This window comes from Ambystoma mexicanum, chromosome 4p (assembly GCF_040938575.1).
Source record: "Ambystoma mexicanum isolate Mex_15411 chromosome 4p, UKY_AmexF1_1, whole genome shotgun sequence".
Lineage (NCBI taxonomy): Eukaryota > Metazoa > Chordata > Amphibia > Caudata > Ambystomatidae > Ambystoma > Ambystoma mexicanum.
The window spans coordinates 996506436-996522968 of NC_090927.1; the positions used below are offsets into that span (position 1 = coordinate 996506436).

Below are 16533 nucleotides of genomic sequence, written 5' to 3' on the forward strand. Positions count from 1 at the left end.
GTTTGAGGTACAGCCCTTAGAGAGCCCCTTGATTACTAAAACAATAGAACCCATTAAACAGTTTTTTGAGAGTGGGTGTGTTCTTGAGGCATGTGTGACAACAGGCAAAATACCATTCTGGGAACTTTCCAGCCGAGGTGACATAGCAGATGTTCGGTAATTCCTTTAGCATCGTGCTCTTGCGTCCATGATGGTCGGTTGTGTCCGGGTGATGAGTCTAGTTGCTTTTTCTTGGCAACCAAAATGGCCACTAGGAGACTGGCCCAGTAACCCCTCCAAGCTTCAGCGGCATTATTATTCCACCCCTCACCGGATCCCCCAAGTCCTGCTTACATCGCGGAGACACCATTAATTCTTTCTGCTGCACCGTGCAAATTGCTACAGCTCCGGAACAGTTGGTTATTTGAAAGGTAAACTGAGAAGCAGACAAAAGCAGTGAAAAGTTGATACTTCCTTTTGAAACATTCTCAAATGTACTTGCCTAATCTGACTTCTCTTATTAGGTTGCTATATCCTACCACAACTCCCGGCTATATACTGTTATAAATCGAGAAGTAATATAATAACATGAGAGACAGAAGTTTTTATAAGTGAACAAGATGTTAAATAACATAGAGGTGGCATGTTAGTACAAACTCTGTTACCGTCTCATTATTTGCAGTTAATAGAGTTATTAGATAACAGCATGGCCCATTAAATAGGTAAATATTGTGTTCAAATAATCTGGTATCGTGACCATACCCACTGCTTCAGAAAAGTTCCCCCTTCGCTGGGTCTGATGGGTCTGATCGGCTGAGCACAGATCTAATAATATCCCACACCATTACCTATGCAATGACATTGGGCATGTTATTGTGCCATCTGACAATTCTTTCCATGAATCTTCCTATGGTTCAGAGTCTAAAGGGCAGTTACAAAGGGCGGTCCTTGCGGATTCCAAGCCGAGAAGTCTACTTCTCCTTGGGCGTCCTTTTGTCCCCATTCTTCTCCCGGCACGTACTCTTCCCCCCCCCCCTCCCCGCTGCACAGTGATCCTGCACTGCCCTCCTTCTGTGTTGGTCTGGACACCTCAACCATAGAAATCTGACACACAACACATACTCTTTTGTGCGTGACCTTTTTTTCCTCAGAGTTCCAGTAGCTAGATCGCGAATGCTTCCTTTTTCTAGAAAACGCACACTATGAATGTGATTTAGTGACATCTGAAGTGCTTAGGTCAAATCAGTACATTTACATTTAACTTGCTCACACATGGACAATGTACGAAGCGTGCTTTAATGGGAGTTCTGTTGCAGCCAGGCTTTTGAATAATGCTCAACGGAAACCCAATTTGGAAGGGCACGGCAGGGTTAAGCAACCTGACATACTTTACAGGCGATGGAATAAACCCCATCATGTCTACACCAGGCCGCCAAGTGCCTCCAAGATCACCGGTCACCTCTTGACAGGCCAAGATGTACCTTCTTTGGGACCAAGGTCATTTCTGAATGTCGGAAGTAGTAACAGTTTGGAAATTATAATACTTGCCAGCCCCGTAATCAAACGTTTTAGTTGGGTCTGATTGTTCCAGTTTTTAACTCTATAAAGGAATATGGTGAAATACCAGAGTCCTACCAACAAGTTAGCTGCTAGCAATTTGCTCTGCATTCTCTGGTGCCAGACTTAGCAGCCTGGGTCCACACCACTCACTGTAAACTATTTCCTTAACCTTTGCAGCTGTATTGTTAAAAAAGCAGTATGTAGAATGGTCCGCACCATCGGATATCCAGCACCATCTTTCTCTGGTGTTTTTTAATCATAACATAATCACCTGGCTGGATGGAGTAGCAGGGTTTTCAGGTCCTTTTGGGCAGCGCCTCTCATACCTGCGAGTGCAAAAACCTAATAGCAGATACGAGTCTCTGGCAATAATTCAGCATTATATCATCTGTAAGCCCCTTACAAATGCACAATAAATAGATAAAATGTTAGAATAAGCACTCCTGACCGGTTGTGTTGAAGAGTGGCACAATGGACCCCCCATCAAAACTGACCGGAGACTCAGTCCTGTTTTTGTGTTGGCTGTTCTACACATACTGAACATGACCATGAAGCACCTATCGGCACTACAGCCTTTTTCTGATCTTAGTTTTACTCGTCTGTTCTTGAGCGCCATTCTGTCTCTCCACACAGGAATGAGGACAGTGGAGCCTGTGCTATATCTATAGTGCTGTTCTGTGACAAAGCCATCTGTGAAGGCAGAGTTTAAAAAAAAATGTGTAATCCAAAACAACACCGTTAATTCACCTTTTGAAAGTGACCTCTAACAATTGGGATCATTTTCACGGTGTCCAGTCATTTGGTCGACTGAAAACTGGCCGAATGGCATTTGGTTGACGCAATTTGGTCGAAAACCAAATGGTCGAATTTTTTTTTTCATTTATATATTTATTTTTCGGGTTTTCGTTTTTTAAAAAGATGTTTTTAGAGAAAAAAAGAGGGTTGGGGGGGACCCCCCCAAAAAAATTAAAAAAAGGGGTGAAAATAAAAAAAAAAAAAATTCGACCATTTGGTTTTCGACCAAATTGGTTCGACCATTTGTCTGGTCGACCAATTTTTTTCGACCAAATGTCTGGTAACCCATTTTCATCATGCTCCAGGCTGAAAAGCATGAGGCAATCACATACTCTGCTGAGCCTGTTTGCTGGTATCCCTCAGCAGATCCCTTGCCGTTTGACATCATGTAATTTAAGGAGTGCCCTGTCCATTCATACAAACAGCATGGAGGAACCCAAAGTTCCAACATCAAGGGACTTTCATCGTGGGCAGCCCTGATCCAAGTTACATAATTGTGTGCTCTCAGGGCCCAGTGGCAGATTGAACACTAAATATAAGCCATGTCTTGTTTTGACCTGGTGGCTTCTGTGAATCTGCAGTTATTCTGGCCAAAACCTAATGATGCAATTTCGTCAGCTTGGTTTCTAGCGACTCATTTTCCCTTTTTACAGTTTGTGTATCCACCTGTCTGGAACAGAGCTTCAGCCAAAACATATAATTTGGATTCAGCCCTAGTAAAGCCTTTTTTCTCTCTGGGAAGATGTCAATTTCAAGGAGAACGGGATCTGCCCTAAGAGGCAGGGGGTGTACCCGTGCTTCAAAGGACAGGCTCAATCGGCAAGAGGGTTGTCACCCCAGGGTGGTAATTACTAGCTGCTCTTTGAAGAAGGCATACAGGGCAGATGTTAGAGCTAGAATAGCCTGGAAGAGTAGTTGCAGTCTAGAGAAGGCGTCCACCATGTTTGGATCTCCCAGTTTACCCACACTTTCTATTCCCCTCTCTGCTTCCTCCAGACAAAGCAATCTGGAACTGACCTCACCAGGACAAGACACGGATCACAGCAGCCATGAGTAGACCCTTAAAGGAGGCTTGACATACACCAATCCACTGTGAAAGATTTGACTCTGTAAGGGAGTGAGACCACCCCTTTATTGTAATAATCTTTGGACATCAGGAGAATGATTTCCGTTTGACATACAAGTAAAGATAGAGGTCTACCAAGAAGGAGAAAGAACTTTCCATCAACCATCCGAGAGAATATTTTGGCGCAAACTGCTGTGTGAACAAGCCATGCCTGCTGCCTCAACAATCCAACCAATAGCCTGCTCACTGGAGGTGACGGCCACTGCAAGTGCTTTCTGGCAATGTTCTGGCTGGGAAGGGTAGAAGAAGGATTTACCTTAAGCCTGGAGACACTAGACTTCCATGCTTCTCGACACCAACTCGGTCCACTGGAAGCAATCGTCTTGCCCATCTTAAACACAGGCTCGATGCAGTGCAAGCCATTGAATTGCTCCAGATCAAACTCCATCTCTAGCCCCTGCTAGCAAGCAACTCGCCCCTCTTACCCATTGAGTAGTCAAAATTGATCCATCTCAACACTTTCTCTAACTGTGGAAAAATGTGTGGAAGCTGGTCTCAATGCTGTCAAGCTTTAAGAACAAGCCTAAAGGGTATCTGTAGTGGTTATGCCCCCTTGTCTTCCTTAACGGGTCCTAGTACCAATCAAGAGCTCACTCATTACCTTTTTAAAGTCATCTTGATTGAACTTGAACATTGCTGCTGAAAATATTGCCATTGCCCCCTGTCCTCAGAGCCAGAGTGCCTCTTTCATACACAAAGTTGCTATGTTTATAGATAGACTTTTATTCAACTGAAAATGGGTTGGGAAAATGCTTCTCTGGCCCTCTTCTAAAGAGGAGTTTCCCTACCTAAAAACCAAAAACTAAGGATCTGTCGGTGTCAGGATGTCAGAACTAAAAAATCATCCTTGTGTCCAAAATGTCCTATCCATCCTGACCCTTGCACCACAAACAAAATAATGAAGTGAGAAAGGAAATGTCTTCAACCTGATATTGGCAAAATGTGTTCATAAATGAAAATTAGAATGGCTCCAATGAAAATATTCTCCAAGGTGAAAAGAGGTAGTTCCTTTCTGCTGGATTCTTAAATGGGATGGCAATGTCTCTTTACTAACAGTTCCTTGATTTACAATACTCCTGCAAGGTAACACGTTCTGTCGCAGTCTTTCTTTAATATAAATGTCTTCTTTGTTTAACAAACACTGTCCTTCTTTAACATTTCTGGTAGATTTGCAAATTGCCTGCTATACTCCCGTGTCAGGAATTCATATGTATTTTCACAGTTTCTCTTTATCACAAAAACTGCATATACCTCCCTTAACATATCTGTTTGTTTCAATGTCCGTTCAAACTTTTCCCCACGCTCACATTTCATGCATTCATGTGTTACTGGGGCTTGGATCTGCACTTTGCCTTTTCTGCTTTCAAACAATGTTCTTGTTGTTCCTGTATTAACAATCTATTAACATTCAAATTGCTGTTGGTGCGGTTGCCGAAACGCCCCGGGTTCCCCACTTGCTTTGGGCCGATTCACTGGATCTCTGTAGCGACTTTGGTTTTGCTCTCAGTTCCACAGCATGGCTCTACACCTCGCTTCCTACTCTGGGTTGTTTAGAAGTCATTCTGGCTTCCTTCGCGGCTCCACTGTCACATGCCTGCTTCCCCTCAGTTGCCGGTAAGGAGAACACTGCCATTTGGAGCTGCTGAGTGCCCAGGAACTTTCTTGCGGCTCCCGGAACTTCCTACTCATGTACTACATCTCTCCTCCTTTGCTGGCGAACTCCATTGCTCCGCCACACTGTGTTCTCCTGCACTGCCACACTGCATAGTGTGGTTGCCATCTTTAAATATCCCGCACACCAGCTTGAGGTTCTTGTTACTCTACCAACTCCTTCATCCTCCTTGTCTCAATACTTAGGAGATTGTGGGAGTTGGAGTCCATGGCTGCCATTGGACATGCAGTCTTTGGATAGTCTTTCTCAGTGGGTTTACATGAAAGAACAGTCTTGGATAAAGGTGAACCAGAAGCAAAGAGGGCTTTGTTTGAGCTTACCTGGCCTTGGGCCATCAGGGTCTTGTGCATTAGGGGGGTCTTCCTCATGGGTAAAGAGGGGATACTGCGCCTTCTCCTGTGAAGCCATTACCTTGCCCAGGTAGTTGGATCCTCCCTCATGTAGCCGCCCCCAGGGTCAGGATCAGGTAGCGGCTCCCGTCCTCTGGCCACATGGGAGGAGGTCGCTGCCGGGGAATTCGTTATGACTCCATTGGATTCATCACAATATTCGGTGTCTTCTCTTATAGGGATGGGTTATTAGTGTTTTTAATCGTATGTTTGTATTTTTAGATTAAAGTCTATTTTTGTAGAACCTTGATTGAACTTTTATTTGTTTGGAAGCTTCATTGCTAGCTCACATCTCTGCTGAACTATATTGCTGGCTGTCGAACCACCCTACCATAAAAGGGAAAGGATCGAGACCTTTCGAGTTGTTTATGTTTCACTTTTGATTGAGATCATTGCTGGTTTAGTAGCAGAGTGGAGTGTAGTAGGAGTTGTAGCAACTACTCATCCCTGCACTAATACAGAGCATTATTTGCTTCGTCACTTGTGCACAATTCCTTCACCAGATATCTGGTAAAATTGGACCCCTGTCGCTGTTAATGCTGAAGGCTGCCCCAAAGCATGGTATGAAGTCCTTAATTAGTACCTTAGCCACTGTGATGGTGTCTGCTCAATGACACAGATTAGCCTCAATCCAGCTGTTGACAGTATCTATGATCACAAGGACATGTTGAAAATGGTTGCATTTCTGAAGTCGGTTGAAATCAACTTGTAGGTTGATAAAGTGTCTATAATGCCCTGGATGTGCGTGTGGCATACCTTGCACGGCTTTCCCAAACTTGTTCTGTTGACAAATTATACACTAGTGTCAATAAATCTGTGCGATAGCAGAACAATCTGGGGCATACCAGTCTTGTCTCAGTTTAGCAATCATGCCCCTCTTTCCCTACCTTGGCAAGTCCACAATAAATATAACCAAGTAGGATAACAGTCCTTTTGGTGTGACAAGACGACCATGTTCTTCTTGCAAAAGTGTATCGGAGTGTAGAAAACAACTGCTTTTTGACCAAGAATCTTTTTCTGATTCTGGGACTGCATCTTGAATTTGTTGATATCTATTCAGCCTGAGAGTTGGAAATGGGCACCTGTTTAGCAGAAGAATCTGCATACATGTTCTCATTGGACATCTCGTCATTTGTTGGTGCAAGGCACACTTCATGATTTCTAGCTAACTGGGTAACATAATGGCATCTAAAAGGGCTATTGCATAGCAATTTATTTAGGAACCTGAGGATTTAGGGAAGCTTTTTTACTTCCACAGCTGTCCAAAAACATGTGCAACACAAAATACATAACACAAGCTGTGATTGTCGGTGAAAGCAGGTTCACACTTCTGTTTTATGGTAGAATCAGGGACAGGGATGTCTTTTATTTATCTTGCAAGACAAAAACCAGACATGCATTTGCAGTCTACTGGAACCAACCACAACAACTTGACCCACCTTCCAAACATCCACCTTTTAATAGCACATGACCCTGAGACGAAAGTGTAACCTAACAAGAACCTTCTGGAGCTGAAACTCTTAGACCTGCATGGGGGGAAAGAGCCACCCCCCCCAACAATTTAATTCAGACCTTTACCCAGTGTTCTGTCGTCTATGCTGATGACCTTTAAATCAGTTGCATGGCAGTTCTTTCTGGAAGCTCCTGCCTATTGGAGTTCATCAACCCTGCCTTTCCTAGCACCTCCTTGTATCCCTTCACAAAGTATACTCTAAACATTCTGGTTTACACTGGCTTGTACCACATGTCTACAAAGGTCCTAAGCATGGAAAAGTGCAATTTACCAGATTTTAGTCTGTCTGCACGTTGCAGAGAAGCAAAACATGGTCATCAAACCAGCATTACCAAGAGCAAACAGTTTCCCATTTGAAGAGGCAGTCAAACCAGGTCTGCTTGAAAGAGAAACTGTTCATTCATGGGAAAGCTGACCAGATACATTGACGTTGAGATTATTCATATAACCCATTCACAAAGATAAAGAAAATAATCTGCTCCCACAGTGTATGTGTTAGAACTCTGCTGCTCTGCAAGCTTTCATACTTTGTGCTAATGCAGGTAGCGTTGCCACTTATGCGGAGTACACATTATAGTCTGCTGCTCCCTAATACTTAATGTGACGAGTAAACTGCATATTCGGCTATATGCTGAACTTTCTGGTCTCTTGTGCAAGATCTGTCAAAAATTTTATATTAGGGATGCCTTTTGCAATAGAGTGTCAAATAGGTTTTGCCTAGTGTGATGAATCTAGCGATGTCCCTTCTTCTTTCTTTAAGGAAGCCTCCCCTATTTGTGGCCAGGGGACAGCAGCCGCTACCTGATCCTGAACGTGGGGGCAGCCATATGAGGAAGGACCACCTGGGGAGAAGTACACCTTGGGAAGATGATCGGGCATTGTTGGAGCAAACCACATACTCCCCTCCTCCCCCTCCATTTCAGGGATGTTTCCTCTATTCCCCATACCTTAAAGATATATTCCCACATTCTTCCCCAACCTCATGGTAAATCTACTTTGACTACTCTCCAAACCCACATTAGGGAGAATATAGTGACAAATGGGATGAGGAAGTGGCAGGGAGCAGTGAGGATCACTCCCAATAAGTTCAGTATCCACTTCCGCAACACCATTCAAGAAATGGTCTCTTAACCACTGACACGAAAAAGAAAAGAGCAATGAAGATCACTAGGACCTGGCGACTAACGCGGTCTAGTTGTTGGAAAAGGTATAATCAAGCCAGGAAGACTCTGCAGCAGCTGATGAGGAGGACGGGAGAAAGCCGTAGACGCTAGTCTGCCTCGCGACCCGTAACAAAGCCGAACACCACGCTGCAGGGAGACACGCTGCGGCAGGCGATGTTAAGGCAATCCCGAATCCAGGAAGAAGCAGAGGTGCAGGCGGTCCACCGCTCGAGGGGGGGAGGGAGAACAGGGAGAACCGCACACCGAGAAAGAAGGCACAGTGAACGTGCAGTGCTTAATGGGGTGAATGCAGAGCCAATATGCTGAAGCAGAAGGAAGCAAAGGAACGCTGGAGGCAACCGGTAATCCAAGGGAACACAAGTGGTTTACCGGGTTGCCGGCAAACATATACCGCTCTGTAGGAATGACACAGTGAAAGAAACTGGCGCAAGGGGAAGCCAGAAAATACTGGTAAACTCAATGAACACAAATGGGTTTCTGGGTTGTCTAACAGAGTGTGTTGTTTCATAAAAACACAGCGAGAGACAAAAAGATAAAATCATTAAGGAACTTTATTTTATTTATACCGCGCACCAATAAACCCATAGGCGTGAGTGTGCATACAATACAAACAACATGAATACCAACAAGTTATACAAATAATAAAAAAGAACAATCAGCAAGGACATATAGAACAACCAGAGGAGGAATACAAAACAGCACCATAGAAGATGAAAAAATCAATTAAACATAAAGAAAAAACGTGAAAGAGAAACTCCCTACAAAACAAAATAAATTAGAGAATCAGGTTACAGTTAGACGACCACCAATAAACCCAAGTCAAAGGGACTAGTGCATAAAAGTAACTGTTTAGCAATACTGGCCATACAGCATGGACATTGAGCAAGAGCTGAAGGCTCTGATTGAGAAGGATTGGGCCTGCTGGAAGTATTTGTAGAACCCGTTTCAAATGAGTTGTTAAACCCAGACCCAGACCTAGTCCTGGCAGAAAAGTATACCAGGTGAGGTTAAGTTAAAGGTTTGAACTACAAAGTTCTGGCAGGAGAGCATAGCAGGTGAAGACAAATATGGGTGCACATTGTAGTGTCTCAAGGAGGGATCATGCCCTTGAGTGTATGAACTATTGTGTGAACTGTAGAAAGAACGATCTCAAGGAAGGCCATGCCCTTGAGCTTGTGAACTGTTATAAAAGTGTACAAAGGAAAATGTGTCTTTAGGAAGAAAGATACTATTTAGGATTTTGAAGTGAAGCGAAAGCTTGGGGAAGCGAGCGATTTCCGCGAAAGAAGTGAATGCACCAAGGGGAGAGAGTACTCCCCTGGGAAACCTGATTATTCTTTTTGAGCTTGTTTGCTTTGGTACAAGGAGTCTGGGGAAGAAAGCTATTCCCTAGAACTCTGAACATTGTTATTTGGAAACCTTTTAGTTGAATTTCAACTTTTGTGTTGAACTTGATCGTCTGAACACTTTGAGAAATCAAGAGATAATACCCTTTACACCTTGGAGTTATTTTAGAGTGTGAGGCTCCAAATAGGATTACGGACACAGGATGTACTTTTGGACATCTTGACACAGGACAGACCCATTAGTTTTGGTTGAGGTAGGGAAATTCCTCGTATACTAGGGATAGTGGGAAATTCCCCCCCCCCATTTGTTTTAATAAATGTTTGTAGCCACAAACCTATCTGCTCTGTGTTAGCGTCTCATTCCTGGCTCCTCGCACTAGGTTAAATGGGGGTGTCAGTAATGACAACACAGTCTTTGGGTTCGGAGGGAAGGGGAGTAGGTAACAGTGACACAATTCAAAACAGGGCAAGATGTCAGGGCTTTGTGTGACAAGTCTAATAGTAACATTTCTTAATTGGTCAGTCGTGATAGGGACAGATGCGGTATTGTCTTAAACAATAATGCTGATTTGGCATGTGGAATTACAAAAGGAAAAAAGTGGGTGCACACCACAGTAAACTATGTTTCAAAAAGATATTCTTAGGGAAGCCACCAAGTGGCATTTTTAGAAAATTAAGAGGTGCAGGGGAGGAAAAGAGGGTCTTGGCACGAAAACTCTATAATATACAAGAACAGGAATGAGGACCCAAAATTGGAGTCCTCCCGTCACACGCGTCTCTTCTGTGAAAAAACATTGAAATTGATTGTGAGTAATCCAGCCTATTAATTTTAGTACTCTGTAATGTACACACCTAATATATTATAATATAGATACCATCACTCTCGTGATACTCACTGTCACTAGTTTCTAATGAACCCTGTGTTAGTTTGTTTTTCTACAAATCAATCTGCTGATTTTTTGGTCGGGTTCCGTCTACCACGTCACCCCTCCAGATATTGTGGACATCTTGTCCATTGAATCAGATACACCTACTACTTACTTGAATATGCAGCCAGTTTTTTACATTTGCTACATCTGTCGGTTCATTTATTTATTCGTTTTTTAGTGTTGCACTTCAATTCAACATAGTTTATGCAGACTGAGATTATTGACCGCCGCAGATACGGATCCACAACATCAGCATACCGACCTGCCACATATTTTAGGTACTTCAGGACATTTTCTTATGACTACATCTGGTTCTTCAGTTATTAATCCTTAGCGGTAATCTCTGCATATCAGGATATTTCCTCTCCAGATATCTTTTCCTTCTCTATATTTTGATTCTGCTCTACTTCTTATTCCTCCAGGCATTTGTTAGGATTTGCAAATGTATTATTTGTCATACAAGTCTTGAACTTACTAACATCTTTGACCTTTAACTACCTGTGAATGTACACTGAATGACTAACTGGCTTGTTGTGGCCATGTCTAATATTATCCCTTGTTGGTTTTTCTATGTTGTTGTTTTTATACCATGTTCAACAATAGTTCCACAAAGGCTCTTGAAGAAGAGGATTGACCTCAAACCGAGTCAGCCTACTCCACTGGACCTTTTGTTAACTGCGAAGATTTATTTGATGTATTGCTTACGCTTCAATTACTGTTTATGAATAAATATCAGATTTTCCTCCCAACTTTTACAATAACATTTCTTTGTTAGTAATAAGTGAGATTATGATAGATTGTTTTGCTTTATGTATACCTCAATAAAATACCAAATATTTATTCCAAGTTATTACGCTTTTGTAGCGTATTTCTAGAGTGTACAGGGGACGGGAGGACTCCAATTTTGGGTCCTCATTCCTGTTTTCGACATGTGGAATTGCCATATTTAATGGTGATCCTACCACTATATGCTTGCATTGTCGTGCTGCTGCTGATCTAAGGTTTGGGGGTAGACATGCTGGAACTGGGCATAGGGCTACAGTAGGCAATTGGTCTCTGTTTTTGCATGTGTCTGCGTAAGGACGTCTAAGGCAAACCTGCTTCATTTTTGACAAAACAATGTACGTTTCTTTTTTGTAATTGGCCAGCCCTCAAGCTTGCTTATTTGCTTCAAATGCTTTTTCTATACAGTCCATTGTAAGGGTGTTGGGGTATTTATCTTAGGTAGTGGCTTAACAGTTTCTAGGTAACGTAACAGCCACCGTCTGCATTATCATTTCAGTCCTATAAAGGCTCTTATCCAAGTTACTGTCTGACGGTTGGGTACCTTCAAAATGGCTTCAGTGCATTTATTTGCTATGAACAGGAAGCATGCCATTATGGCTTGTCCTAAGTAGTGGACTCTTTCCCTACACATTCGTAACTTTGATTTAGATTTTGTATGTCCCTTGAGAGCTAATGCAGTTAGGAGTACTTATGTGTCTTGCTTGCAATCATTATATGAAGGAGATGCTAATAAGACATCCTCTTTGTATTGTATCGGTACAGACTGCCCAGGGAATGTAACATCATTTAGGTACTTTTAACTGGGTTTCTATACACCTTTGTGGGAGGCGTGTCCATGTCTACCGAATTCCTCGATATTTGCCTTTTCATGAGTATCTACTGTCCAGATTGTGACATTGTTGAGATGGAGATGGGTCCCCTCTCAAACTGGGGTAGGCGGTCTAACCATTTGTATGCCAGAGCAGATCCTACCCCAGAGGTGGGTTGAGGGAGTTGGATGGGCCCTAGTCCCTAACCCTGCACTCTCCCCACCTCCAAGCATGCCTTGTGCTGTAAGACTATTGATGCCGCTGTCTTTTCCACTGTGCCTTCCACCCTCTTTTCTGGATAGTCCCCGTTATTTATTTTCCTGACTACTGCATCCCAAAAAGTACTGCAACCACATCGGAACTAGTCAAACAGGAGAAAAAGGATACAGACTCTGCAGCTCACTCCACCAATGATCATTATAGTGCCCATTAAGCCATAGACTTCACCAGATTGGAGGGGAGAGGCCCACACGGCGACACCCAGAAACACCAATCTGCCGAAACATATTGGATGCTGACTGAGCGGAAAGCCAACGGGTTCACAAAGGGCTTTTCAACTGTTTGTTGTCTAGACCCAACCCCTGATGGAATGGATAGTGAAGGATTGGCCAAAGCAGATAGGTGACACTAAGAATTGTTGCGGTTTATTACGCGGTTACACTCAACGCAGGGAGTTCTTTTCCCCACAATGGATGTGGCGCACAATGGTTTTGTTTAGGTTCAATGTGGTAAGGCCTCCAACCCAGCTCGCACCCACCCCCAACAAATACCTCATGCCACAATGGACTAGGAATTAACATCAGCCACCAATGCTGTGCCAACACAAGACCAAAATGACTTCCGTAAAAGCACCAACACAGCGATATGCAGTCAAAATTGATTCCTTTTAAATCGCCCATCAATACAAGAAAAGAACAATTGAAAAGACACAGCAATTGAAGATTTGGGTCAGATATACAGTTCTCCCACCAACCCCCACCCTTCAAACATCAGTTAGACTTAACTCCTCTGAATGGAATGCAGTGGCAGAGTGTGGGAACACAATAGGAAAATCGGATTTTGGGTTTGAAGCACAGAGACAATATGAGAGAAAGAAAAGCAATGGGAATTTTCTTTTTGCCACACCTAACAAGAATAGGCAGGGCTTTGGGGTTCTGATCAGAGCACTATGGGAAATTCATTTTTTTTTTTTTGGATTAGCACAGATGCAATGTGAATGACGGAAATGCAAATGGGAAAAAATGTGTTTTGCCACGCCTAAAAAGAACATGCAGAGCTTTTGGGGTTTTGGTCCGAACGCAATGGGTAAAAGGGGCAATTTCGTTTTGCACCTTGCACATGCAAAGGCACTACCAGGCTTCACACTTCTGATTTTAAATGAATGGGATCAATGGGGAATTTCGTTTTGCACTCCTGTGGAAACAGGGTTTTGCGATTAATTCTTTTTGGCAAATCTTTAGGTCTATACCGGCTCAGAACACACTGGGAAGAGCTTGTTGGTTTTGAATGCCAACGGACAGATCCCGTGGTTTCAATATGGGAATTCATTGATTTACTTTTATTAAATATGCTAGGGATCTACACAGACAAACAGGATATTTTTCTATGGGGTTATAACTAAAAACAATGCTGGAAAAATATAGGGCCTACACAATCTATGGCGTTGGGGTAGTTCTACTTACAGGAGAGGCCTGGAACTGGGCATCAGGGCACCGCTGGTGTTAGGCAGAAACCTGTGCCATTCCTTTAGGGACCACTGCAAAAGATTTAGGACTACAGGTGGTTGGCAGTAAACCCAATTGGTAGCAGTCTGTACCACCCAGATTTACCTGGTAGCTGTGGCTGAGCAGTCAGACTTCTCTCAAGATGAGTTAGGCAGTATATAGAGTATACACAATAGGTACAGAGATACAGTAGCACAAGCAAAAACTGACCAGAGCTTTGGTGTAAAAGTATATAATTATTTTTTTAAAGACACACTTGTAAATTACACTAGCACAAAAAGAGGGAAGTAAATTCAACACACAGTCACTATTATATATATACAACCCTAATTACTTATTAGACAAGTCTTAGTGAGAAACACCACTTATTTTCAGACTGAGGTGAGCGCTGAACCTAAGATGGCACTCTAATAAGTTATAGAAAAAGGGAGGGAAAAGGCAGAGTTATGAAAGCACACAATTTCAATACTTTTCAAAGAACCACAGTGAGGCAGGTTAGGCAAAGTCTACTGGAGAGCAAGAAAGTTCAAATGCCAGACCCACTCTTAGAGAGAGCAAGCGAAATGTGTCCAGGATCACACAGTGGGGTTATGCCCAAAGAGTCTTTGTAGATAGTTCACAAAAGATTGAGATCAAGTCAGGAAAAGTTAGTTAACAGGCCCCATGCTAACCCAGGTTAGAAAGTCGAGGATTTACTGTCACCCCGAACGATCTGTCGCAAGGGAAGCCAGGCGACACACAGTACCTGAAATGGGAAGGACGCTCCGGCGGGGGCAGTTGTTCCTGGCAGCGGGTGCAAGTTGGTGTTTCGTCCAGAGGAAGAGGAGGTCTCGACGTGGAGGAAAGATGAAGGTCGTTGCACTGCCAGGGAAGAAACCAGCCTCAGAGTTTTCCGGTTAGAAGGTACTACCCTTTTCTTCGCGTTAGTGGTAAACCATGGTATTCCGGTTGCCGGGGTGCTTGGCACAGGCAAGGTGGCCACGGGATGGTCCAGGAAGGCGAAAAGACGGGCAAACTGGTTATCCCCACCAGTCAAAGGAAGAAGACTCTCCGGACTGGATCTCCTCTGTCGTCGGGAAAAGTGGTGAGACGGTTCAGCAGGGCTCCACCAGTGGTGTCGTCGTTGCAGGTTGGCTCTGCTTCTCCCTCCTCGGATTCTTTAGGTCCTGTGGCGACTTCTGAAGTTCCAGTCCCCAAAGCCCTGCTTTTATGCAGAAAACCCCCATTCATCAGTCCTAGCTGTCACTCAAACATGCTAAGTGGTGAGCCGGGCGGCTCACCACTGGGCCAATCACACTAGAGTGCGACTTGAGTTGCCAAGGCAACTCAGTCCAGGGTGCCTAAACCCCCTCCCACACCCTCTGTGGTACCCAGACAGAGTGGCACCACTTTTGGAGGCTTCTGTGGAGAAGCCCACCAAAAAGTGGAACAAAGGGCTCGACTTGGGTTGGAGTCACAGAAGCGAACACAAACGCCATTTTGGAACCGAGTTTCGGCAAAAAATACCAACCGGTGAATTTATATTAATTTAATAAACCGGCGGTATGTTCGAGGCTATTTTAAAAAGTGGTAGCCTCGAACAATGGGAAAATCCCATACAATATATTCGCGGTCGAATATAAAAAGTAGTATCCACTGCCACCAGCCAAAACTTGGTCGGGGGGACTGGACAGTGCCCCCTCGAACAACAGACCCCGGGGCAATCAAATTGGCCCGACAAGTACGTCCACAATATGATGGTTTGTACTGGTTCTGTTCACAATTTAAGACTAGTAAAGCCAATGGTGACTTTACATGCCCTGGGAGACAGTAGTCAGTCCCAGGGTATGGAGTCTATGTTTGGGGGTCGCTACGACACCCCTGGGTTACTGCACGGAGGGTGCTGTGTAACCCACATACCAAAAACGCATGAAGCCCTATAGGGTAAAGGGCCCCATAGCCCATAAAACACATACAAAGTCAAAGGAACACCTCAAATCATGTCTAAGAGTGGGAGAAAAAGAGTCTCACTCTTAGCAGGAGAAAAAAATAAACCCCAAAAATCCAGCAAAGCAGCTGGGGGACTCACTAGGTTTGGGAAATTAGCCTTTACAGAGAATTCTCCCTAACAGCTGGGACAGCAAGGGGTGTAAGTCAAGGGTCTCCTCTCTTTCCTCCAAGGGGTCCCAGTCAGCTTCTATGTCTCCTGGCTTGTGTCTCCAATGTAAGATTTAGGCCTCTCTGCTGGGATGTTTCTCGCCAGATTTCGGCAGCAGATTGGATCTCGGAATTAGTGGAAGATCTCTAGTTCTGATGCAAACTGACTTATTTATAGGGCAAATGACATCACTAACTTGTCATGATTCCCACAAAAGGGATTGGCTAGTCTTCACTACACACCTGTGTGCTGATAGGACAATGGAATGGGGGAGTGATTTGGGATTGCTGTGGGAGGCGAGAGCTTCATCATCTGACTTTGACAGTTGGGCTCGGCAAGCTTTAGGATACAGAAATCTCTCAACATGGCAAGTACCCTTAGTTCTCAAATCTTTACATGTATGCATACATTTTTGAAAACTACATTTTAAGGTGAATGAGATGAGGCTAGTCTGGAGTCTGCACATCCTTCCAGTGCAGAGATAGAGGTTTTCTTCATTTACTCAGGAGCCATGTCAGTGAAAAATATACCACTCTACAGTCTTCATATTAATTTTCGCCATCATGTTTTTACCACCTTTCCCA

General features: G+C 43.7%; 1 protein-coding gene across 2 annotated transcripts in view; it reads left to right on the forward strand.

Moving 5' to 3' along the window:
- ATG5 (autophagy related 5) overlaps nucleotides 1-16533 on the forward strand; it is a 1002579-nt gene that overhangs the window by 461828 nt on the left and 524218 nt on the right. The window lies entirely within an intron of this gene.